This window comes from Protopterus annectens, chromosome 2.part2, assembly GCF_019279795.1.
Source record: "Protopterus annectens isolate FY-2018-M chromosome 2.part2, PAN1.0, whole genome shotgun sequence".
Classification (NCBI taxonomy): domain Eukaryota; kingdom Metazoa; phylum Chordata; order Ceratodontiformes; family Protopteridae; genus Protopterus; species Protopterus annectens.
Window position 1 is genome coordinate 1,074,572,965 of NC_056730.1, and position 26,587 is coordinate 1,074,599,551.

The following is a 26,587-nucleotide window of genomic DNA, read 5'->3' on the forward strand; positions in this document are numbered from 1 at the left end:
GGACTCAGCTATTAGGGTTAAGAATGGGTGGTCAACAGCATAGTTCTGCTAATGTATGGCATTGTCTGGGAAGAAGGCACCAGGAGCACTGAATCAAGCCCTATGCATGGTATTGCCAAGCAATGCTTTGCACGGTAGTTGTAACAATGTATACTGAGAAGCACACACACACACACATTTAATAACGGCTGTACTTTGCATTCCTCACTGCAGTTTAACATGTGGCAGGTTGGCATAGGAGACAGGAGATGGAATTAAAATTAAGAAAAGCATGTAGTTGTCTGGATGTTGGTCCTGAATAAAAATGGGAACTGATAGTTGGCAGTAATGGGAAATAAAAGCACCAAAAAAAAATGTGAGACAAGGCAGATTAATTCAATACCTAGGAACAATGCGATTGTACATTATCCCATGATTGTGGGTCAGAGCTGGTTCATGGTCAAATGGGGCCCATGACAGGGTAATGGATTGGGCCCCCCCTACACAAACACAGCAGATCCCCATCCTCCCAGCCATTCCAGTGTCTCCCCATTACTTGGTTATTTCTCCCCAGTTAGAATATATGCTGTTCAAACCTGTCAGTGCACATACTATTTTCTGCTTTACTTCTACAGTCTTTACAGATATTTGGATTTAATTAAAAGTTTTTATTTCAAATTGTATGGCACAAAAACTGATAAAAATTTGCTAAACAAAACAATACCGTTTCACAATGAAAACAGACAGCATTAACAATAAACATCTGCCCTTGAAACTCACATTCATTGAAATGGCATTAAAACCCACATTCAAAGAAAATGCATCCGACCAGTGGAGGATTAAGTTTACCTTTGGGCTGTTTCCTAATCATATGCTCCTTGCACACATTTTTAGAGCCATGCATACATACATGTGCTCTTTGATTCACCTTCCTGATTGTATTAAATTGTATTCCTTGTATAATACAGCACCACTTGTTAGACTGTGTTTTAAATTTGTAGTCTTAAGCATTTTTCCAGTAAGCAATGAAATAAAAAGTAAGAACCAATAATGACAAAACTGCTCTTTTTAGAATATTTCAGCTATAAAAGGTCATTCAGTATCAGTCAATATGTACAATATCTGTAGAAGTAAAAGTCATATGAATAATTCCACGTTAAAGAAATTTGTAACTAATGAAGAGGTTGCTACTAGCAAACAACTTTAAATTTCATTGTTTTATCTACAAATGCAGTAACTGCTGCCCATAAAGAATAAACTGCCTATGTTACATTCAAAAATTGGTAAGCTGGTAATATTGCAATAGGGAATGGATGGCAAAATGAAAACAGGTTGATAGTTAGTAGGTATCTCATCTAAAGGAATACACACTCAGTACTACTGCAGCATGCACACACTTACCCCTTAAAATACAATACAGTATCGACAATTCATATACATGGTGTGGGAGTAGAACCCACAAACTTCTGTATCAAAAGCAAATATGCTACCTGCTGTGCTATCAACACAACATTGAGTACTATTAGCACAAAGAGTGATGACCATTTGCTAAACAAAACAGTTTCACATTGAAAACAGACAACATGAGCAGTAATAAACTTCTTTTCCTTTGAGGATCACAATTCCTTGAAAATACACTGAAACTCAGTTCCTTGAAAATGCTCTGGTAATTGGTGTAGTGGATTCAGGCTCTTATCTTCTGTAACTAAGGTACAGGGGAATGATGAGCCTGTGAAAATTAACCAACCTGCCATCCTTAACTAGGACATTTCAGACATACATCTAATTTCAATTCTCTAGAGTTCACTTGTACACTTATCTAATTATGAAGTGAGATTCAGGCAGGAATGTTCATTCTGTTATGTTTAAATTTTGCCCACAGAAGCAACAGCAGGAGGTGTATACACAGATGCAAAGGCCATTCATTCTCTTAAAGAAGAATGAACACCCTTAAAGAAGAAATATAATTTTTATGTAAATTAAAAACTAAAAGCTGTGGCAGCCCACCTCCCCCGGCCAGCGGGTCCCATCCCAGACAGTGGGCCCTAGGTGACTGCCTAGATTGCCTACTGCTTAAGCGGCTCTGCTGTGGAGTGTCTAAGTGCTGTTAAAAATAGAGCATTTTATAATAATAATAGGACTGTTATTTATTTATTTATTTATTTTGTGGCTGAAGTCGAAACAGTGGTTCAGTGGGCAAACAGAATTTTTGATTAGCCACTGTTTAATTTATGTTAAGAAAGTGATTCATATTTTTAAACAAAAATCTCTTTCTGAAGGAGATGTGGAGGAAGGGTGTAAAAGACTGGCTTCACTGGCTCCAGGCAGGAGTTTGTTTCTATCTGTGATGAAGGCACATCCCCAGTGATGGGGTATGCTATAATTGTAAGACAGATTGCCAGTAAAAAGTACAGTATTTGTGCAATGATGTACATGACATCACTAGCTCCACCCAGTCACGGCATACCAAAACAAAATCCTCCCTACCGTTCAGGACTTATGAATTTGATGCTGCAGGTTGCTGCACTCCCTCTGCCCAGCTCACCGATGGTGCTGTCCCAGACCAGCAGATAGTACCAGGACGACTAAGGAAAATGGTACATCCAGGAAGCTGATGGCCAGCTGGGACATCTCCAAGTATCACTGCACTGAATTTTTCACATCTAGCTGTAGCACAACTGACTCCAGCTAGCCTGATATTTGCTAATAGTTCAACGCAAGGACAATACCACAAGACTGTAACAGTCCTTCATTGTACACTGCAATGCCAATATTTGATTAAGAATTAATGAGCCTGCTAAGTAATCAATAAGGCATAAAGTGGTGTGTATTATACAAGTACTACCAACTCTAAGGGGCAATATGGTATATAAGCCCAAAGAGCAAAAACCTTAACTTTTCCTGGGAGTGTGGCAATATCTGTTCAATATAAAAACTTGGAGTCTGTTATTATACTTTTAAAATAGGCAGCTGTATCTTTCACATGCATTGTAGCTAAATGTTAAGTAAGTATTTGTTAAAGAAAATTACCTATTTAACATTGTATTTTGGCTTCATACCATAGAGGAAGAAGTCTTGACTGTGACATAGATGTCTTGGGTTCAACTAGAACTCCAGGCAGGGAGAACACAATATGGGAATGGAGAGGAATCAAGAGGTTTATGCCTATTTTCTTCTCTTAAGGCTGAGTGTACTGTAGTGTGCTGAGTGTGCCTGAAATCACAGACCCTAGTGCAGAATGGTGCTAAGTGGAATTAGCCAATGACAAGTTAATTGATGGACAGGTCATTGAAGGCTGCCATCATTGCAGAAATAGTGCTTCACCCCATGCAATACTCATGTACATACCACCCAAATAGGATATCCAGTACACTGGATACTATTATAGCTTAAAACAGCAGAGACAATAACCTAAATTTGGGAACTCTGCTGTTATCCAATCCTATTCCCCAAACTACTTCAAATTAATGTAAAGGTGGTACCTCACAGTTTGGTGAAGGGGGTTAAACAAGAAGCACAAGACTCAGAGGTCAATAAGTACCTGTCTGTAGTCAATGGTTCCACTGGTACTGAAGATGGCATGAAAGCAAAAATAAATTGCATTTTGATAATAAAATGTTCTTGTGCCAAAGCCTAGTAGCAGCTTGTAGGTCAGATATGTTATGCCCTGCACCCTGGCACAGTATGCAAAAAGCCTCAATCCTCACCACTAGCACCAGTGAGGGGCGTGCACATTGGGGGGTACAAAGTACACACACAGTAAAGTACAATTTCCCTTAAGAGCACACAGAGATCACAGTCAGTCTGGGGCTAGTTTTTCCCTTTTTTTCCGGAGCCCCAGTAAGACTCCCCACTGGCACAGCTATAGGGTTCAAATTTCAGCCTAGTGGTCAAGCTAAAACCTCCAGCACCCTCTCTGTCCAAGCAGTGCTTTGTGTCCCTGACCAAGTAGCTGACAAACACACAATTTAAGGTTTGAGTTATATACAAGCACACAGATACTCCTGGGGAAGGCTGGCACAGGTTATCCAGCTATGCCCCTTTCTCCCCAGATTATAAGGTAGAAATCACTCTTACCAGCCACTATTGTCAACTACTTTAAGGCTCTTCCCAAAGGGTGACCAATTTCACTGTGTAATATTACTGTCATCTAAATAGTAAGTGTGACTGAGCAGCAAGATTATTGGAGTGGTTTGGACAGTATCACCAAATACATGCAATGTACTCTAAAAGCATTTCAGACTGAGCTAATCGGAGGAAGTCAGAGGAAGGGCTCTGAGCCACCTAATCTGTGATATATAACATTAAGTATCTTGTTTTTTTGCTTATTTATGAGTTATTTATAGCACTTTTATTGTCTGCATATACTTTGCTAGCTAGTTTCACTGTGTGTGAGGTATTAACTAGACATTTTCTACAATCGTTAAGCATCTAGTTGGGTTTGTTTGTTTTGATTTCCTGGTAAGGAGTGTATCGTATAACTTGTTTGCAGTTAAAAGCATTCTCTAGAGTCTCCTTGATCCTTTATCTGTTTAAACAGTTCTGCAGTTTTTTTTCTACCTAAGTAGTGTTGGTAGTGTAGCATTGTCCATATTCAGGCTTGTGTTTTGGGCCTAGTTGTTTGTTAGTAGAGGCTGTGTATCTGAGCACATGTTCCAGGCCATCATAGCTTAGCCAAAGCCAATATAGCATTTCAGTGAGAGTGAATTGTTTGTGGTCATTGGCTGACTGGGGTTGCCTGGACTATGGCTTCGAGTAGGCACCTCATTGGTTCTTTCAAGCTTTTTTTTAAAGTTGTTTCAGGTTTCAACTTTGTTACTTAAGAAGTTAACTTGTGAGTGTTTCTGCCATTTCACACTGAGATAATTGGAGGAAGGGCTCTGAGCCAACTTATCTGTGATATATAACATTAAGTATCCTGTTTTTTGCTTATTTCTGAGTTATTTGTAGCACTTTTAATGTCTGCATATACTTTGCTAGCTAGACTCACTGTGTGTGAGGTATTAACTAGAAATATTCTACAATTGTTAAGCATCTGGTTGGGTTTGTTTGTTCTGATTTCCTGCTAAGGATTGTATTGTATAACTTGTTTGCAGTTAAAAGCATTCTCTAGAGTATCTTTGATCCTTTATCTGTTTAAACATCTCTGCAGTTTTTTTTTCTACCTAAGTAGTCCTGGTAGTATAGCATTGTCCATATTCAGGCTTGTGTTTTGGGCCTAGTTGTTTGTTAGTAGAGGCTGTGTGTCTGAGCACATGTTCCAAACCATCATAGCTTAGCTAAAGCCAGTATAGCATTTTAGTGAGAGTGAAATGTTTGTGGTCATTAGCTGACTGGGGTTGCCTGGACTATGGCTTCGAGTAAGCACCTCATTGGTTCTTTCAAGCTTTTTTTTAAAGTTGTTTCAGGTTTCAATTTTGTTACTTAAGAAGTTAACTTGTGAGTGTTTCTGCCATTTCACACTGAGCTAATCGGAGGAAGTCGGAGGAAGGGCTCTGAGCTAACTAATCTGTGATATATAACATTAAGTATCCTGTTTTTTGCTTAGTTCTGAGTTATTTATAGCACTTTTATTGGCTGCATATACTTTGCTAGCTAGTTTCACTGTGTGTGAGGTATTAACTTGAAATTTTCTACAACTGTTAAACATCTGGTTGGGTTTGTTTGTTCTGATTTTTGCTTCCCACTCTCCCTCCATATTGGTATCCTGTTTTTATACTTGGTGGCTTTGCAGTTTCCCGCCCCTACTGTAAATTTGATCTGAGACACTCCTCCCAGTCTAGTATCATTACCTCATTCTACCTAATCCAGGGAGAACATTTGAGAAGGCCAACCCAGTTACTTTCTGCTCCTCTTTTCCCCTTTCCATTTTACAAAAAAAAAAAAATGTCTAAGCTTTTTTCCTGCCTTTCCTGTAAGTCGTCTAGTCCAGATACAGATTTGCTGTATCCAGCACTGTTTGTAAGCTTCTGAGCCCCCAAGCCTTTTTGTGTTGGAGGAAAGCCTTCTAGCTTAATTTTGTTTCTTAGAACTAGCCAGTTTTCTAGTTTCAGCACTCAAATCTATTTCTTTGAGCTCGGCACTTGATCAGAACTCATTGTAAGCACTAAATAAGCTACAAATTACTATAGCACTCAACTTTCCTCACTTGTCTAGAGGAAAACAGTTTTTAGTACTTAATAAATAAGCACCTATCCAGGCATGTCTAAGGGTCAGCTCCCAGTGTTTTCTCCTGTCTACCTGATGAATCTGGGCATCTTGGGGCAATGCTGCAATTGCCTCATGTACACAGACAACCCTCTCCTCCTACCACCCAACACTACAACCTGTGAGAGATGCACTTATATAGCCAAAATGGAAGCAAAGCTCTCTTCACCCAAGACTGGACTAGACAGTCAAGAGGAGAAGGTAAACACACCACACTCATCACATAGTCCCTCAAAAATACACCAGCAAAACACACAAATAGAAACACAAAACACACACCTACATTCGCAGAGGCTCTCAAAAAATTTACCCAAGCAACAGGGACCTCCAAAGCAAAAAACACAAGCAACCTCCACCCCCCCCAACACAACCCAAATGACATATAGCTCACAAACTCAGTGTGCCACTCAACCACAGCCCATAAGGCATAGCAACATACCCAACACTCTAGTCATAGGTTAGTCTATAGTCAGGCACACTAATGTTCCACTCACCAGGCTAAACAAGGAAAAAGTTACTGCCAGCTGCCTGTCAGGTGCCAGGATCTGCCACATAACACATGCACTCACGTCACTCCACAACAAGTACAAATATGACTCTGTCATTATCCATGTTGGTGTGAATGACCTGAGATGTACCTCCCTGGACTACATAAAAACAGACATGGAGGAGCTGTCTGATCTTATAGCCCAGGCAGGTATGACCCTAGCCCTGAGTAGCATCCTGCCATTACCCATAATAATATCACAGTACAAGGACAAAATGATTGACTTCAACAATTAGCTAAGCTTCTGGTGTCATTCTAAGGGGATCCAGTATCTGTCTGCCTGGGATGACATGATCGACAAACCATGATGCTTTGCCAGAGATGGCCTGCACCTGTCGCCCTTGGGATTCCGGATACTGGCTAAGGCTCTTGGCACCCCTATAGTGCCTTTTTTAGGCAAGATTCAAATGAAAAATTCACCACCATAACAGATACAAGCAAGCATAAGCTGAGGGTAATGCTACTTAATCCAAGAAAGAATGTTCCCCAGTAGGTAAACAGTCCCCGTTGTAAAATGTAGGCAAAACAGCAGAAAACAGCAATGGTAAACTGAAACATGACTTGTATCACCATTCAGTAAAATAAAATCACATTTATTTTCAAGTAGGTAAGCGTTTTCACCACAAAATGTGGCTTCATCAGACCATTTACAAGTAAAAGTGCATAAACTGCCAAACATTTCCATTTATACATAACACCTCCCCCTAATTAAATTCAAATGTTTGTTGTAGCAAATCAATTCAGGACAAAATGCCCCCAGTTGGTTGATATCATAAACAGATTAAAACAGCAACAAATTATTCAGTTGCTGATACATAAATAAAAGTATTATAATTTGGATTTTATTTATGTATCGGCAACTAAATAGTTAATTTGTTGCTGTTTTAATCTGTTTATGATGTCAAGCAACTAGGGGACTTTTGTGCTGAATTGATGTGCTACAACAAACATTTGAATTTAATTAGGAGGAGGTATTATGTATAAATGGAAATGTTTGGTAATTTATGCACTTTTACTTGTAAATGGTCTGATGAAGCCACATTTTGTGGTGAAAGCGCTTACCTACTTGAAATTAAATGTGATTTTATTTTACTGAATGGTGATACAAGTCATGCTTCAGTTTACCTTTGCTGTTTTCTGCTGTAATGCTACTTAATGCTAGAAGTCTAAACCTCAAAATGCACTCACTCGAGGCACTCCTTAAAATGGAGAACATCGACATCTGTGCAGTGACAGAGACCTGGTTCAAGGCTCCAGAGAGCACCCCTGCATTACCGAGCTATAATTCATACCACACCTTTTGGCCACCTAACCTGGACCGAAGTACTAAAGGCGGAGGTATATCCATATTCATTAAGGATATCCACACCTCCAGGCTAGTTGCTCAGCATAACGCATCAAGATTATCCAAGTGCAACTACCTCTGGGCAAGACCGCAATCCAAATTGTAGCTTGCTACAGATCCTCCACCATGTGCCAGGATTCACACTCCTCATTTCTTGATACACTGGAAAATATTAGGGTACAACCTAACACCCTAATAATGGGCGATATCAACTACCCCACCATTAACTAGGAAAACTACTCATGTACCAACTCTTGTGCTCAACGTTTTCTGGAATTTATAAATTCCAACGCTTTGGATCAACTTATCCACATCCCCACCAGGGGCAGCAGTATCTTAGACCTGGTCATTACCAACATGGGCAGCTGGTGCTCCACACCAGAAGTCAATTCCTCGTTGGTCAGATCCGACCACAAGCAAATCACCCTAGACATCCACATCCCACCCCCACCCCCCAGTAGGGAAACCACCGTAAAAAAATTCTCCAAAGCCAACTTCACGCTTCTTAAGACAGAAGTGGCAAACTTCACAACACCCATGCTTATGGACAATAAGAAGTACGACTGCTTAATCCTATACAATTGCATTTTATAAGCACTTACACGAGTGCAATCCCTAACAGAACTAAGATGCTATCCTCCAAAAAAGGGAAGCCAATCTGGTGGTCCCCTGCCATAAACAAACTCTGCAACAGAAGAAAGAAACTGTTGCAAAAAAAGAGTAAAATCCCATGATTGGAGGAACTCCAAGGTCAGCCTCAGTAAGAAGCTGAGATCCCTCATAAAATCCTCCTAAGCTAATTACGAAAACAAAATTGCCACTGATTCTAAAGACAACCACATAGCATTCTATAGCTATGTCAAGAATCTCAATGACAACACTCAGATCTGCTCTGAGTTACAGCACAATGGCACTAAATATACAGAACCAACTGATACTGCCAACATCCTGACAGATAGGTTCAGTACTAACTTTACCCCTCTCTCATCCCCTCAAGGGCCCATCTCTATACAGGAAGAATGCAAAGTTCCTGTAATCATGGCTGCACAGGTAAAAACACAATCTCCAAAGCCAAGAACACAGCATCCATGGGACCTGACAACATCCCAGGCTGTGTTCTACATGAACTACAGAACGAACTGGCACCCCACCTAAGTACCATGTTCAATCATAGCCTTACCTCAGGCTTTGTGCCCATTGAATGGCACACAGCAATTGTTATCCCACTCCACAAAACGGGAACCACCACAGACCCCAGGAAATACCACCCTATTAGCCTGACAAGCCTGGTCTGCAAGGCTATGGAACGTATCATCATGGAGCTTATAAACAATGACATTGGTAATCTCCATATTCTGGACCCTACCCAGTTCAGGTTTGTAAAAGGCAGATCATGTCTCCTAAACCTGATAGACTTCTTTGAAGCTGTCACCAAAGCCGTAAATGAGGGTAAGGTGGTTCACACAGCCTATCTAGATCTCGGCAAGGCTTTCAACACCATCCCCCACTCTGGAATTATAAATAAACTCACTAAACTAGGTATAAATCCCTATGTCACAAGATGGGTTGCCAACTGGCTCACTAACAGAACCCACACTGTGAAAGTAGCAGACTCTAAATCCAACTTCTGACCAGTAACAAGTGGAGTACCACAGGGTTCAGTCCTGGGTCCTCTCCTGTTTGGTATCTACTTCTCTGAAGTACAGGCTAACACAGAAGGTCTTGGGCTAACAAACTTCACAGATGACTGCAAACAAGGAGCCATAATCAAAACTCCTAATGATGTGGAATTCTACAAAAGGGCCTCACTGAGACAGATGCCTGGTGTCAAAGCCATGGCCTCAAGCTCAATGCCAAAAAGTGCATTGTCATCCCTTTTGGTAAAAACTCTGTACCCATGAACTATCACATAGGCGGAAGTCTACTTAACACCGAAAGTGTGATAAGATACCTTGGGACACAGGTGGACAGTAGTCTTTGATAATCACATTGCCACAGTAGTCAGGAAATCCTTCTATGTGCACACCTCATTACAAAAGATTTCTCATCCAGGAAAAAAGAGTTTCTTGTTCCGCTCTACTCATCACTCATTAGACCCATTACAGAGTACAATGCCCCTTTTGGTATGTACCTCACAAGACATCTACAACAACTGGAAAGGCCACAGAAATACCTCACAAAGAGGATTACTGGCCTCAAACAAATGCCCTACGCAGACCATCTAAAAAAACTCCACCTTTACTCTGTCACATATCGCCTACTCAGAGGCGATCTCTGCCTAACATACAAAGCTATGTCAAACCCAGAGCTGTTGGACATGCTCCACGTAAAGAAATCCCAATCCCACCAAGCTACATGCTCTAGGGACCTAAACCTTGTCACCACAGTAAACAGAACATGCTGGAGGGATAGATTCCTGTCCCAGAGACTTCCCTTACTCTGGAACAAACTACCTATCTATATCAAACAAAGCTTCTCATTAGCACTCTTCAAGAAAAATCTTGATGATTGGATGGGAGATAAGAAATTCACCCTGGGGATCACTTCTGTGGCTCTGCTTGACAGGGGCACAGGAAAATAATTTTCTTGGGTGGCAAAAGCCAGGGTACCATTTGGCTAGACTTATATAGGCCCTAGGGCCAATAGCCTAGTACCTACCTATGTAGCTATAAATTATCTCTTTACAAAACAGCCACAGTTGAAATGTTTAAAATATTTAATAATAAATGAAAAAACACAAGGCAAATCTCATCAATTCAACATAGTGCTAATCAAGAGTTCCAAGATCAAAGGAAACTTTTAAAATGATAATGTAGGATAGTCTGACATAAATATAGAAAACAGCTAGGCTAATCTGGCTATATTTCTATCTAACTCTAAGAGAAATATTAAGTTCTAAATACTACTTACAGAGCAAAACAAGTGCCTAGTGAGTTGTTGTCAGCGTTAGACAAAATGCACAATGCTTAATTCTCCCCCTCTCTCTCTGAGAAACTCTAAAATTGATAACACAGCACTGCTGAGTCATTTCACATTACATCATTCTTGACACTTCTCTGGTTTAGTTTCCCAGGCTCACAGAACTTAACATTTTAACATTTCTTTGATCTTGCAGCTGCCAGGAAACCACAGCAATAAAAGACACTTTACATGTAAAACTTTAGTAATTATCTCTTAAATTAAGACAATAGAAATAATTTGCTGGTCCACACATCCTGTCTCTGAGCTTGAGATCAAACAGTCACAAAATGCTTCACTTATCACCTTTCTTCCAGCAGGGTGCACTGTGGTTACATTCCTGAAGCTCAGAACATACACAGTTTTCTTTACATTTGTCAAACAAGCCTATGGATCATATTCATATTTACAAGGACGTATTTACAAAATTCTATCTAGCTAACCTGGCAGCCTTCACATACCCCCCCCCCCCGGAGAACCGGAGAACTCAAGCTGGTTTTTCATGTGACCCTTGAGAAATGTTGCTTGAGAGGGTTAGGTCTGTCTGGGAATACATTACCCCATTCCCCATCTTGAGAGTTCATCTGCATTGGCATTGCTAATCCCACTGCAGTGCTGCACTGACATATCATATGCTTGCAACCCTAGGCTCCATCTTAGCAACTTGACATTTTGCTGGCTAGCTCAGCATAACTATGTTAGAGGATTGTGATCTGTAACTACAGGGAATTTCCTTCCATACAGATAAGGCTGACGTTTCTGCAGTGCCCACACTATGGCTATACATTCCTTTTCTACAGCTGCATAGCATTCCTCTCTGAGTTGGAGCCTATGACTGAGATAAACCATTGGGTGCTCTTCTCCCTCGGAAGAAATCTGGCTAAGTACAGCCCCCACTCCATGGTTTGAAACATCCATCTGCAAGACAAATTATTTACTGTAATCTGGAATGGCTAACACAGGGAGTCCTCCCAAAGCTTCTTAAAGCTTCTGGAATGCCTGCTCACATGCTGGCATCCACACAACCTTATCTGGCCTGTGTTTCCTTGTCAGGTCTGTGAGGGGAGTAGCTATGGTACTATAACTGGGGACTACTTTCTGTAGTACCCTGCTGTCCCTAACAATGCCCTCACCTGCTTTTTGGTAACAGGTGCAGGCCATGCCTGATTGGTTTCCACTTTGGCAGGTTCTGGCCTGATCTTACCACTCCCCACTCTATGTCCCAAGTAGGAGACCTCTGCCATACTTACTTGACATTTGCTCAGCTTAATGGTCAACCCTGTCCTCTGAAGTTTGCCCAGCACCTCCCTGACATGGTGAAGGTCCTCTTGCCAGGAATGGCTATAGATGGCAATATCATCTAGGTAAGCAAGGGCAAACCCTCCTGCTCCTGCTAGGATATGATCTACCAGCCACTGGCAAGTCCCTGGGGCATTTTGTTATCACAAAGGGCATCTTTGTGAACTCATACAAGCCAAAAGGAGTCACAAAGGCTGACCTATTTCTAGCACTGGGAGTAAAAAGGGCACCTGCCAATAACCCTTGGTAAGATCAGTGGTGGTAAGATACTTAGCCCCGCCCAGCTGCTCTAGGGCTTCATCTGTCCTAGGCATGGGGTAAGCATCTGACCTGTGTGACTACTTAATTTCCTGTAGTCCACACAGAACCTGGTGCTGCCATCCTTCTTTGATACCAGCACCACTGGGGAGGCCCAGGGACCGTTGCACTCTTCACTTACCACTACTTCCAACATTTCCTGTATCACTTCCTTCAGAGTCTGTTTGACTCTATCAGGCACCCTATAAGGGGCCTGCCTAATAGGCCTTTGGGGTCCTGTATTCACCTGCTGCTGCACCAGGTGGGTGCACCCTTGTTTACCAGTGAACATGCCCCCAAACTCCTGTAACACTACTCGGATTTCTCGAACATGAGTAGGAGATAGCTGCTGGGACATTGCTACACCTTCCACTGATGTGTCAGTCTGAGTCTCACTGAGGAGATCAGTCACTAGATCTCCCTCAAACTCCTCCTGCAATCTACTGCAAATACTCACCACAAGGGCTTCCCTATCATGGTAGTGTTTCATCTTGTTAACATGGTACAATTTGTGCTCCTGCCTCCTGCCTAGCAGTTCCACCATGTAGTAAACATCACTGACCTTCCTTACCACCTTGTAGGGTCCCTCCCAAGCTGCTTGCAGCTTGTTGTGTCTGACAGGAATGAGAACCATTACATGCTGCCCTATAGCATAGTCTCTAGCTTGAGCATTCCTGTTATACCAGACCTTTTTCTGCTGTTGGGCTTCTGCCAGGTTCTCCTAGGGCAAGCCCATGAGTTCCCTGAGCCTTATCCTGAGGTTTAGGACATATGCCATAACAGACTCCTTGTAAGATTCACACTTATCTTCCCACTCATCACAAATTAAATCTAGAGGCCCCCTCACCCTATGCCCATACAACAACTCAAAGGGTAAAATGCCTATGGATTTCTGGGGAAAATCTCTGTAAGCAAACAACAGATGGGGCAAATATTTGTGCCACTCCCTCTTAAACTGGTCTACAAATGCCCATAGCATGGACTTGAGTGTAGATTTTAACCTTTCAACAAGACCATTAATCTGGGGATGGTAGGAGATGGTCTTTAGGTGCTTCACACCACAGTACTTCCACAGACAATCCAGCACATCTGACTTGAAATTGGCACCTCTGTCAGTCAGTATTTATTTTGGGAAACCTACCCTGCTGAAAATCTCTCAAAAAGAATTTGCCACATGTTCTGCCTCAATGGAGGACAAAGCCACTTCCTCATAACATATAACATAATGTACTACCACTAGGATATACTTTTTCCTTGTAGATCTCGGGGTACTCAGAGGCCCCACAATATCCATAGCTACCCTCTAAAATGGCTCCTCAATCACAGACAAAGGCATCAACAGAGCTCTCACCTTTTCTCCTGCCTTGCCTAACTTTTGGCACTGCTCACAGGTCCTGCAGTACCCTGTTACATCTCTGGAAATTCCAGGCCAATAAAAGTTCTGCATAATACATCTCTTTGTACATTTTATGCCCATATGACCTGCAAAGGGAATATCATGGGCTGTGGCTAGAAGTGCCATACAGTAGACTCTAGGCACTACCAACTGCTGTGTTCTGTCACCTTCTAGCCCCCCCCCCTCAGGAGTCCACTCTCCATACAGTAACCCTTTGTCCCAGTATACAGATCCCCCCTTCCCTTGAGAATCAGGTGCCTCACTGGCTACCTGCCTCAGGCTTTGTAATGTAGGGTCTGGGAGCTGAGCCTGTCTCATCTCTCTTTGTAACCTTTCCCAGCTCCCTTTCCACAGAAAGTCTGACATCCTCTGACAGTGGTACCTCACTGTCAGCCTGGGTAATACTACTACTCACATCTGCCCTTGCAGTCATTCTGTCCAAGGGAATATCAGTACCCACAAGCAGCTGTGGCTTACCTTCAGCCTCACTGCTACAGCATACCTCCCTCCTTGAAGTAACCACCTCACCAGTCCTGGCTGCAAGTGTGCAGTCTGTCTGGGTCTCCCCCAGGCTACCAGACCCACATGCTTGTCTCCAAACCTGACTGCATGTAACTGCCTCATGAAAATCCTTCCCTATCAGGACATCTGCAGGATGGTAGTTTGGTACCCCTGTTGTCTCAAGTCAACCTACAATTGGCATTTTGTCCTTCCCACTTACTAGCTCCCTCACCTTTTGTTCCCCACCTTGCCTCTGTGGACATCTATATGCCACATGGCCCCACTGGTTGCATTCAAAACATTTAACCCTAGATCCTGGATGTGTACCTGCACTAGTGGCTTCCCCTGCTACTGGCAGATGCTTTTGGGGCAGTCTGGGCTGCCCACCATGGGTTCCTGTATACCTATGAGCAGCACTGCGTGTCCCATTCCTGTGCAGTGAGGCCCTGCTTGCTGGGTATAGCTCTTCCTTCTTCCCCAACTCATCTGAAGTAGCACATTGTCTGTCAGCTAAGCAGATCCTCATGTCCTCAGGCAAAGTACTAAGGGCTTGTTCCCTCACCAAAAGGTCTGTCAGCCCTTTAAAAGTGGTGACCTGACATCCACTCACTCACCTATGAAAATAAGTGCTTAGTTCAGCAACATATTCACACACACTTTCGTCTGCCTTGCCTCTATGCTCACAAAACCTTTTCCTATAAGTTTTAGGTATTAGCTTAAAAAATTAAAGCAAACAATTTTTAACCGCAGTATAATAAAAAAATTAATGTTCAGATATCTTGGGCAAACCAGTTACAGCTTTACCATGGGAGTAAGGCGGACATTTACCGTACTCAGAGCCTTTGGTCAACATCATACTGTTTACATACCCTCTCAAACATATGAATGAAACTATCAAAATTATCCCCCTCTGTAAACTGTGGAAGAAATGTACTGACCTTTTGTGCTTCTGGAGTCCAGTTAGTCCCTTCCCCATTACCTCCATGACTCTGGCAAAGAGTCAGCATCTCCTTTTCATGCTGCCTTTGCCTCTCTTTCTCCTCGGCTTGCAGGTGTAGCAGTTTCTCATTCTCCTCAGCTTGTAGATGCCTCAATCTCTCTGCTGCTTCTGTTTCCAAATGCCTCACCTTCAACTCAAGTCTCTTTAGCTCCAGATGGATTTTTAAGTCCTCTGCAGAAAGGTTAAGCTGTCCATTTTCTGAGTGTTGGACATTTCCACAGGCAGTCTGATCATCCTACTGGTTGCTATTCTCTGATGCAGCTTTGACCAAAGCTGCAATCATGTCTGCTTTAGTCAGGTTTCCATGCACCAATCCTTTAGCCTGGCACATCTCAGCCAACTGGCTCCTTATCAGCTTACTGTGCTCCTCTGCTGACATGCTTGCCTACTCTCCCTGACTAAGCTAACAAAAGAAATAAAACAATTGTGATCTGAACTCTGAATATTCACTGTGTGGCTGATTTAGAGTACAAAAACACCTTCAGTGATTATTGTACACAAGCTACAGGAATTCACTGTCCACACCACTACAAATCAATTAATATGTGATGTGGCTAACTCACCACTATCAAACAATTAATATTTGATGGGGCTATTCCACCACTGCCACCAATTAATATGTGAAGCTCACTCACTGGCCCAGTAATCAAGGAGCATCAATCCTTACCACTAGCACTACTGAGGGGCATGCACATTGAGGGGATAACAAGTACACACACAGTAAAGTACAATTTCCCTTAAGAGCACACAGAGATCACAGTCAGTCTGGGGCTGGTTTCTCCCTTTCTCTCCAGATCCCCAATAAGACTCCCCACTGGCACAGCTATAGGGTCCAGATCTCAGCCTAGTGGTCAAGCTAAAACCTCCAGCACACTCTCTGTCCAACCAGTGCTTTGTGGCTTTGTGTCCCTGCCCAAGTAGCTGACACACACACACACACACACACACACACACACACACACACACACACACACACACACACACATACACACTTTAAGATTTGAGTTATATACATATACACAGACACTCCTGTGGAAGGCTGGCGCAGGTTCTCCAACTATGCTCCCCTTCTCTCCAGATTATAAGGTAGAAATCATTGCCACCATCCACTATTATCAGCTACTATAAGACCCTTCCCAAAGGATGACCAATTTCACTGTGTAATATTACTGTTATCTAAATAATTAAGTGTGACTGAGCAGCAAGACTATTGGAGTGCCTTGGACAGTATCACCAAATAAATGCAATGTACCCTAAGAGCTTATATTATCTCTACACAAAACAGCCACAGTTGAAAGGTTTAAATTATTTAATAATAAATAAAAACACAAGACAAATCTCATCAATTCTACACAGTGCTAATCAAGAGTTCAGAGATCACAGGAAACTTTTATGGCAATATTGTAGGATAGTCTGACATAAATATAGAAAACAGCTAAGCTAATCAGGCTATATTTCTAACTAACTCTAACAGAAATGCTAAGTTCTAAATAATACTTACACAGCAAAGCAAGTGTCTGGTGAGTTGTTGTCAGCTTTAGACAAAATCCAAAATGCTTAATTTTCTCTCTCTCTCTCTCTCTCTCCCTGAGAAAGTCTTAAATTGATACTGTACTGCTGAGTCTTTTCACATTACATCATTCTTGACACTTTTCTGGTTTAGATTCCCAGGCTCACAGAACTTAACATTTTACCATTTCTTTGATCTTGCAACTGCCAGGAAACCACAGCAATAAAAGACACTTTACATGTAAAACCTTAGTAATTATCTCTTAAATTAAGACAATAGAAAGAATTTGCTGGTCCAGACATCCTGTCTCCAAGCTTGAGATCAAACAGTCACAAAATGCTTAACTTATCAGCTTTTCTCCATGTGAGTGCACTGTGGTTATATTCCAGAAGCTCAGAACATACACAGTTTTCTTTACATTTGTCAAACAAGCCTGTGGATCATATTCATATTTACAAGGGCATAGAATTATTTACAAAATTCTATCTAGCTAGGCTGGCAGCCTTCACAAGATATTTAATATTTTTCCATTAAGTAAAATGCATGATAAACAGACAGCAGAATGAGATATTTCTTGTTATCAGGACTTCAGCAGTTCCTTCTTGAATGAAGCTGCCATTTTGGCAGTCTACATTGTGACGCCCACATAAAACCAAATATAAATTCATAAGGTGTCAGTCATAACATGCTGCTCGGCACTCTGGACAAATTACTCAGTGGTCCTACTGCAGAATTGTGTGGAACAGATGTTTAGGACAAAAGCAGAATACCATGCTCATTGACATAATCCATAGTTGTGTAGCACTTGCATGCCAATTAAGCAAATGGAAATGTTGGATTGCTGTGGCAAAACAGAATGTTTAATGAATGGAAAAGATAAACACAAAGAAGAGCATATATTTCAGAGACTGTTTATATAGTGTGCTATTTCTTCTAAAAGTGATGATATAAACATAAGAAGGTCCCATATCTTATGACTGAAGAATTTCCAGAAGTTGTAATGTGTACATTCTTAGGCTGACTTCTCATTCATGAACCATATAGCCTGTGTGTGTGTGTGTGTGTGTGTGCGTGTGTGTGTGTGTGTGTGTGTGTGTGTGTGTGTGCGTGTGTGTGTGTGTGTGTGTGTGTGTGTGTGTGTGTGCGTGTGTGTGTGTGTGTGTGTGTGTGTGTGTGTGTGTGTGTGTGTGTGTGTGTGTGTGTGTGTGTGTGTGTGTGTGTGTGTGTGCATGTCTGTGTGTAAGGCATAGTACATTTATATTTTATTTTGTTCCATACTTAAAAAAAATGCTTCCAATTTTTTAAATATTTTATATGAATATGTTGCCTCTCCCTTATTCATTATTTGGAGTTGTGTGAGTTTATAGATGAGAAACTGTCCAACACTAAACTTGCAGTATTCATTCATTTTAATCATTATTGCTTTCTGATTTCTACTGGAAGCTGTAAACTATGCAAGAGGTGTCAGTGATTGAATAATGACAATGTCATTATACCTAGAAACCTAAACAAAAAGGATTAAAAGAACAAGTGGTACCTATCATCTTATCTTATCATAAGTATAAAAATGTGTCACTTTGCCGATATGACTACCATTAGGAAATAGGACTGAATTGCATGTTGCAGATATTAAAATGATGCTTAGTTCTTTAGATTTAGACTGCACACCAATTTTTTTCTGTTGGTGCTTTCAAAAAAGAGCAGGCACTTTTTATTTCTGGTATAGAACACATACAAGGTAGGTACTCCAATGTCATCTAATCACATTATAGTCCTTTCTGCACACATTTTATAACGAGTTCAATAGGCTTCTGGCATTTTCAGCAACCTATTTGTCCCTAGAGGAGTGGTTCCAGCCCAGCAACTTGTAGTTTATTGGCCATTTTGGGTCAATTCCTGGCTCTTTTCAACCCCCTGCTATAAAGCCAGTTTTTGCACACTTTAGCGCGCTTTTGCGTGAATTAGCGCAAAGTTGCTCATAGAGCAGCATCGGGCAGCGCCAGTTAATCAAGTTTAAACTATTTCTGGCTCCATAAAGTCTGCTATTCAATTTTTTCCCTTAGAACTGCTCTACTTGCAATCTAAACAGCCTATACTCTATCTGAAAAGCTCAGCACTTGCTCCTAAAGCATTTTTTATACAGATAAAGCACTCTTAAACAAAAGAAAGTACTTCATTCACCTAAATTCCCTTGAGTACCCTTTTCCCTATAGGTCCTTTCTGACTCAGTTACACAGCAATCTTTTTCACTATTTCTAGCATGTCGAAGGGTCAGTTGCGGGCATCCTCTCCTGTTCAGCTGGTGAATCTGGGAATCTTGAGGCAATGTTACAATTGCTCATGTACACAGACAACCCTCTCCTCCTCCCAACAAATACAAATATATGCGAGAGATGCAACTATATAGCCAAACTGGAGGCTGAGCTCTCCCAATTCAGTACTGGCAAGACCAGTCAGGAGGAGAAGGTAACCACGCACACCACAAATCCAGTCTCACATAGAACTATCACAACTGCAAACCAAACACATAAACACACAAAAACATACTCGGAGGCGCTGATAAAAAATATACCAAAACAACAGAGGCCTCCAAAGCAGACACCCAAGCAACCGCCACCTCAAGACATAGCACATGCAACACATAGTTCACAAAGTCAGTGTGCTAAACAGTCACAGCCCTTAAGGCCAAACAACATGCCAGACACACTTGTAATAGGTGACTCCATAGTCAGACACACTGACGTCCTGCTCACCAGACTGAACAAGGAAAAGGTCACAGTAAGCTGCCTGTTGGAAGCTAGAATCCGCCACATAACACAAGCACTCAGGTCACTCCACAGCAAGTACAAATATGACTCAGTCATTGTACATGCCGGTGTGAACGACCTGAGAAGTACCTCCCTGGACTACATGAAAAGAGACATAGAGGAGCTCTCTGATTATGTAGCCCAGGCCAGTATGACCCTGACCCTGAGCAGCATCTTACGCTCACCAAGAATGATGCCACAGTACAAAGACAAAATGATCAGTTTTAACAATTGGCTTAATTACTGGTGTCATTCTAAGGGGATCCAATGTCTGTCTGCTTGGGATGACATGCTTGACAAGCCACGCTGATTCGCAAGGGATGGCTTGCACCTGTCACCCCTGGGCTTCCGGATATTGGCCAAGGCTCTTGCCACCCCCATAGTGCCTTTTTTAGGCAAGGCTCAAATGACAAACCTATTTCCCTAGAAAACACAAGTGGAAAAAACTAAGGGTAATGCTGCTCAATGCCAGAAGTCTAAACCTCAAGATGCATGCCCTCAAAGCCCTCCTCAGTATGGAGAACATCGATGTCTGTGCAGTGACTGAAACCTGGTTCAAGGCTCCTGAGAGCACCCCAGCACTATCAGGTTTTACCTTATATCATGCTTTCCGGCCCCAAAACTTGGACCGAACCACAAAAGGAGGGGGAGTATCCATATTCATCAACGATACCCACATCTCCAGGTTAGTGGCAACGCACAAAGCATCGGAGACCATCCAGGTGCAATTAACCATAGGCAAAACTGTTTTACAGTTTGTAGCATGCTACAGACCACCTTCTCAAACTCAGGAACCCCACACAGCCTTCCTGAAGACACTGGAGAGTATGAATGTCTCTCCAAATACCATCATATTGGGAGACTTCAACTACCCAAACATAGACTGGGAACATTACTCTAGCCCCAACACCCTAGCCCAAAGATTCCTAGAATTCATAAACTCAAATGCAATGGAACAACTAGTCACCATTCCCACAAGAAGAGACAATATACTAGACTTGATCATCATAAACATGGGGACAAAATGCTCCACATTGGAAGTATATCCCTCTTTGGTAAGATCAGACCATAAATTAATCTCACTGGAAATCCACATCCCGCCCCCACCCCCTGCACAAAAGACCACAGTGAAGAACTTCTCAAAAGCCAACTTCACACTTCTAAAGACTGAAGTGGTATCCTTCAAGGCCCCTGGGCCAGTGGAAACCACAATCCACACTGCTGAATCCTTTGCAAATGCCTTCTACGGGCACCTTCAAGAATGCATGGATCATGCAATCCCAAATAAAACCAAGACCCATTCCCCCAAAGGCAGGCGCCCGGTCTGGTGGACCCCAGCCATAAACAAACTTTACAATAGGAGGAGGAAGCTACTACATGACAGAGAAAAATCCCTAAAAGGGAAGGCATCTCTGATCAGTACTAGCAAAAAACTATGATCATTCATAAAATCATCCAAGACCAACTTTGAGAGAAAAATCGCAAAAGACACAAAAGACAATAACAAGGCCTTCTTTAGCTATGTTAGAAACCTGGGTGGAAACTCCCAGATATGCTCAGAGTTAGTCCAAAATGACACAAAATACACTGAACCCACTGACATTGCCAACATTCTGGCAGACAGGTTCAGTGCAAATTTCTCCTCCCCCTCCCCCCCAAAAGGAGAAATAAATATCCCAGTAGACTGTAGCCTCCCTAACATCTCAGATGCCCAGGTGAGAGCCGCCCTCTCTAAAGCTAAAAACACAGCATCAATGGGACCAGACGGTGTCCTGGGCTGTGTGCTACATGAACTCCAAGAGGAACTAAACCCACACATAAGGCTGCTGTTTAATCTTAGCCTTACTACAGGATGCACTCCAAAGAGTGGTGTACGGCAACAGTGGTCCCACTTCACAAAGGTGGTGCTTCTACAGACCCTGGAAATTACCGCCCCATAAGCTTGACAAGCCTGGTTTGCAAAGATATGGTGATGATCATTATGGAACTCATAAACAAAGACATTGGGGACCTACAGACATTGGATCCTACCCAATTTGGCTTTGTCAAGGGCAGATCCTGCCTTTTGAACTTGGTCAACTTTTTTGAAACAGTCACTAAAGCCATTGATGAGGGTAAGGCAGTTCACACAGCCTACCTTGACCTTGCAAAAGCCTTTGACACAATACCCCACTCAGGCATCATAGACAAACTCACCAGCTTAAATGTAAACCCATATGTCACAAGATGGTTGCTATGTCAGACTGTAAGCCAGTCACAAGCGGTGTCCCACAGGGCTCAGTCCTGGGACCCCTCTTGTTCGGCATTTATTTTTCCTAGGTACAGGCAAGCATAGGAGGATTGTGGCTGACAAAGTTCGCAGATGACTGCAAACTGGGCGCCATAATTGATACTCCAGCGGACACAAACATCCTTCAGACAAGCCTCATAGAAATGGATAATTGGTGCCAGAGCCATGGCCTTAAGCTGAATGCCAAAAAATGTATAGTCATACCCTTTGGGAAAAACAAGGTACCCACAAATTACCACATAGGTGGTAATCCATTAAGTATGGAAGAGGTAATCAGGGACCTAGGGACCCAGGTTGACAGTAACCTCTCATTTGACACTCACATTGCCAATGTGGTTAGGAAGACCTTCTATATTGCCCACCTTATCATGAAGGGTTTCACATCTAGATCAAGAGAGGTCATTGTCCCCTGTACTCTTCTCTTATCAGGCCAATGATTGAGTACAATGCCCCATTTGGGATGTATCTTACCCGACACCTGCAGCAGTTGGAAAGACCCCAAAAGTTCCTCACCAAGAGGATAAAGGGTGTTAAACATATGTCATATGCTGCCCGACTGAAAAAACTCCAGCTCTATTCAGTCGCATACCACCTACTCAGAGGTGATCTGTGCCTGACGTACAAGGCCATGTCCAATCTGGAATTAATGGACATGCTCCACCTCAGAAAATCCAAATCCATCAGAGCCACGAGAGCAAGAGACTTAAACCTCAACACAGAAATAAATAGGACGTGCTGGAGGGACAGATTCATAACCCAGAGGCTCCCTACACTCTGGAACAGAATCCCAATCCATGTTAGGCAGAGCCCCTCACTAACTCTATTCAAGAGAAATCTTGACGAGTGGATGGGAGATCGTAGGATTACCCCAGGGGTCATCTCTGTGTCACTACTAGACAGAGGCACAGTAAACTAAACCCTAAAAGGGCATAGTATTCTCAGGGGTGGTGAAAGCCACACACACTCTTGCTAGGCTTATAAATGCCCTAGGGCAGATAGCCTAGTATGAACCTATGAACCTACAGACAAGTTTCCAAGCCAAGTGAGCAATATCTGCCAACTTTGAGTTGTGAGTAATTTTCATTTGTGGCTTAAAATTTATTCTGAGAATTTGGAACACCTAGAAAACCATTCACAAAGTGATGTTCTTCTTATTTTTCCTCCATTGTCAGATGGAGAATAAGGTCAAGCATACTGCTGTAGCAATCAAACTAGGTATAATGCTTGTTTGCTTCACCACCACGACATGAAAATATAAAAGCAGTATTCTGTGTTTGTAATGTTGATTACTTAACAGACTTCTAAAATAGCATAAAAGAACTTTGGATATGTAAGGAAAATGGTTTACTATCATTTTATTGAAGGGGACTTGGTCCAATTCACTTTGCTTGAAGTCTGAATCTCAAATGTTAAAATGGTGAACTCTGATATTTCCAAAGTACAACTCTCACCCCTATCCTGACCCATGTCAATGCTTGTTCCTAGGTCGAATTCAGAATGTTTTTCTGCTATATTGGAATTTGGCGATGTGACTTTTCATGGATGTGAGCCGATGATATGATTATTCGACCGAGTTCACTTCAATAAAATAATAGTAAGACAAGGAAAATACCACAATCTATTTAAAATCATAACTTCAAAAATGATTATAAAATGTACACATTCATGACAGTAACATGGGTATATCACCACTGGACTTTCGGATATTGGCAAAGGCTCTTACCACCCCCATAGTGCCTTTTTTAGGCAAGGCTCAAAAGTCAAACCCACCCCCATAGACAGCACAAGGAACAAGAAACTAAGGGTAATGCTGCTTAATGCCAGAAGTCTTAACCTCAAGATGCACGCACTCGAAGCTCTCCTCAGTATGGAGAACATTGATATCTGTGCAGTGACAGAAACCTGGTTCAAGGCTCCAGAGAGCACCCCAGCACTACCAGGCTATACCTCATATCATGCTTTTCGGCCCAAAACCCAGACCGAACCACAAAAGGAGGGGGAGTTTCCATATTTATCAAGGATATCCACACCTCCAGGTTAGTGGCATTGCACAAAGTATCAGAGACTATCCATGTGCAACTAACAGTGGGCAAGACTGCTTTTCAGTTTATAGCATCCTACAGACCACCCTCTCAAAGTCAGGAATCCCACTCAGCTTTCCTGAAAACATTGGAGAACATGAAGATCTCTCCGAACACCATTATATTGGGCAACTTCAACTACCCAAACATTGACTGGGAGCACTACTCAAGCCCCAGCACCTTAGCCCAAAGGTTTCTGGAAATTATAAACTCAAATGCTATGGAACAACTAGTCACCACTCCCACAAGAGAGGACAACATACTAGACCTGATCATTACCAACATGGGGACTCTATGCTCCACACCAGAAGTATATCCCTCATTGGTAAGATCAGACCATAGATTAATTTCACTGGATGTCCACATCCCGACCCCACCCCCAGCCCAGAAAACCACAGTGAAAAACTTCTCAAAAGCAAACTTCTCACTTCTCAAAACCAAAGTGGAATCCTTCAAGGCCCCAGGGCCAGTGGAAACTATGGCCCAAACTGCAGAATCCTATATAAATGCATTCTACGGACATCTCCAGGAATGCATGGATCATGCTATCCCAAACAAAACCAAGACCCAATCATCCAAAGGCATGCGTACAGTCTGGTGGACCCCTGCCATAAATAAACTGTACAACAGAAGGAGGAAGCTACTACATGATAGAGCAAAATCCCTAATAGGGAAGGCCTCTCTGATCAGTACTAGCAAAAAATTATGATCCCTCATAAAATCCTCCAAGGCCAGCTTCGAAAGAAAAATTGCACAGGACACCAAAGACAATCATAAGGCTTTTTTCAGTTGTTAGGAACCTGGGATGCAACTCCTAGACTTGTTCTGAGTTGATTCTAAACGACATAAAATACACTGAACCCACAGACATCACCAATATCCTGGCAGACAGGTTCAGTCTCCACCCCCTCCCCCCAAAAGAGCAAGTATCTATCCTGGCAGAGGGCTGCCTCCCAAACATCTCTGATGCTCAGGTGAAGGCTGCCCTCTCCAAAGCAAAAAACACTGCTTCCATGGGACCAGATGGCATCCCAGGTTGCGTCCTATATGAACTCCAAGAGGAACTAATCCCTGAAATAAAACAGCTATACAATCTCAGCCTCACTACAGGATATGTGCCCACAAAATGGCGTACAGCAACAGTGGTCCCACTCCACAAAGGTGGAGCCTCTACGGACCCTGGAAACTATCGCCCCATAAGCCTGACTAGCTTAGTCTGCAAGGCTATGGAGAGGATCATCATGGAGCTCATAAACAAAGACGTTGGGGACCTACAGACACTAGATCCTACTCAGTTTGGCTTTGTCAAGGGCAGATCCTGCCTTTTGAACCTGGTTGACTTCTTCGAAACAGTCACCAAAGCCATAGATGAAGGGAAGGTAGTCCACACAGCCTATCTGGACCTTGCAAAGGCATTTGACACAATACCCCACTCGGGCATCATAGATAAGCTATCCAGCTTAAATATAAACCCCTATGTCACAAGATGAGTCGCAAACTGGCTCAAGGACAGAACCCACAGAGTGAGAGTTGCTGGAGCCATGTCAGACTCGAAACCAGTCACAAGTGGCATCCCACAGGGTTCTGTCCTGGGACCACTCTTGTTCGGTATATACTTTTCCGAGGTACAGACAAACGTGGGAGGACTATGGCTCACCAAGTTCGCAGTCGACTGCAAACTGGGCGCCATAATCAACTCTCCAGCTGACACAAACATCCTTCAAAAAGGTCTCACAGAGACAGATAACTGGTGCCAGTGCCATGGTTTAAAGCTAAATGCCAACAAATGTATAGTCATACCCTTTGGCAGAAACAATGTGCCCACAAATTACCACATAGGCAGAAACCCATTAAGTACAGAGAAAGTTATTAGGGACCTGGGGACCCAAGTTGATAGCAATCTCTCCTTTGAAAACCACATTGCCAAAGTGGTTAGAAAGACCTTCTACATAACCCACCTCATCATGAAGGGTTTCACATCTAGATCAAGAGAGGTAATCGTGTCCCTTTATTCATCCCTCATCAGGCCCATCATAGAATACAATGCCCCTTTGGGATGTACCTTACCCGACACCTGCAGCAATTAGAAAGACCCCAAAAGTATCTCACCAAGAGGATCAAGGGTCTCAAACAGATGCCATATGCTGCTCGGTTAAAAAAACTCCAGCTCTACTCAGTTGCATACCGCCTACTTTGAGGCGATCTATGCCTGACATGCAAAGCTATGTCAAATCCAGAATTAATGGACATGCTCCACCTCAGTAAATCTAAATCCCTTAGAGCCACACTGAGGGACTTGAACCTCAGCACAGAAATAAATAGGACTTGCTGGAGGGACAGGTTCATAACCCAGAGGCTCCCTTCGCTCTG